This window comes from Suricata suricatta, chromosome 16 (assembly GCF_006229205.1).
Source record: "Suricata suricatta isolate VVHF042 chromosome 16, meerkat_22Aug2017_6uvM2_HiC, whole genome shotgun sequence".
In the NCBI taxonomy this organism is placed as follows: Eukaryota; Metazoa; Chordata; class Mammalia; order Carnivora; family Herpestidae; genus Suricata; species Suricata suricatta.
The window spans coordinates 6,140,519-6,142,013 of NC_043715.1; the positions used below are offsets into that span (position 1 = coordinate 6,140,519).

At 53.6% G+C, this 1,495-nt stretch overlaps 1 protein-coding gene across 1 annotated transcript in view; it reads right to left on the reverse strand.

The window, feature by feature from the left end:
* CMIP (c-Maf inducing protein) overlaps positions 1–1,495 on the reverse strand; it is an 80,625-nt gene that overhangs the window by 29,584 nt on the left and 49,546 nt on the right. The gene's annotated exons all lie outside the window — the stretch shown is intronic.

Sequence of the window (1,495 nt, forward strand, 5' to 3'; positions counted from 1 at the left end):
GGCACAGGGACAGCACTCATTCTTGATACAGTTTAACAGGTTTGGCACCTCTAGGAAGACATTCTAGAGGATGGCTTCCATTTGTATCTAATTTTTCTCTCACTCCAGTGAGTAGCCCTCCGAAATTCTCCTCTAAGATTCAACTTACTCATCCATGAAATGGGGCACAGGAAATATTTACGGAAGGTGCACTCGGAGGATAAGGGAGGGCCTGAGACCCTGGAAGACCTCCGTGCTGGATGATTTTCTCCATTTCCTGAATGGTCAAGCGCCTCTTGAATGTGGTGAAGAGAAGTCACTGCTCAGGCTAAGCTGACGGACACGCGGCTGGCAGCAGGCTCGGCACGCTCACTGACCAGCGACTAGACGCCCCACCCCGCCAGGAGCTCCGGCTCCAAACGGTGCAGCGGCCCGCGGCTAGTAAGCCAGCTTCAGGGAGCATTAAAGGTCCGCCACACTTCCTATGCCTGGCGTTAGCCACAGTCACTGTTTCCACCCATCTGTCCTTCTGCAGAAGGGAGTGACCCCCTCCGTCTTGTCTACAGTTCTCTACTGACGGAGTTCAGAGTGTGCAATTAATAGACGCCAAGAGCAAAGTGGGCCTCGAAGCTTTATGGCACCCCCAGACGCGGGGGTCACGTGGGGAGTTCGTTAAGACTGAAGGGCAGATTCATGCCCGACGGTCCCTGATCTCTGCCAGGCCACACCAGAGGCTGTAAATTCTAGATTTGCCCTGGAGCTGTTGTGACTCTTATCCAGAAAATTATTACATGGTCAACACTCTAAGCTCTTAAAACGAACCAAATATAAGGGAGCTGCTGTACGGCTAAGCTGTGGGACACTGCCTGAATTTTGACTTTTCCCTTGGAAGTCAGATGTCGCTGACGAGTTGTGACAGGAAGGTCCTTGGTCAATGAAGGTCCCAGCACCTCTGCTCTGGATTCTGGAAGGGTGCGGCCCTCGCCTCCCACCGCGTGCACAGTGATGTTAAAGTTACCAGTAAGAAAGCCTTTCCTCTCAGAAGCCTGACGTTAGAGAGCGGCCCTGAAACCAAAAAAGCCCCAGCGAGGGAAATCCACACCCCCCACCACCCCGGAGAATTTGCTAGTCCTGGAGAAAGGACCGGATGGAGGATGGCTCTCCCTGGCTTCAGATGACTAGAAATGCATTTATCTCAAATCAAGGAGGGTCTCAGAAATAAGCAACAACTCAATTACGATCCGTGACTGCTCCGGGCAGAGGAAGGTAGCAGAATTCTGTGCCAACACGGCCCAACCGCCAGGGGCTGCCTGGAATGCGGTGTTGACACAGATTCTGAGGCTGCCTCTGGGCTCTGCGGGAAGAGTGCTGTCATCGATTCATGATGTCTGCCACGGGCGTGGAATGAGCAACCACACATGTACCCCACATTTCCATCCGGGTCGGGGTGAGGGACACGGGGTGGAGACAGGAAGGCGGCTTCCGAACTGCGGATGCCCCTTTCCACAGTTGTTTC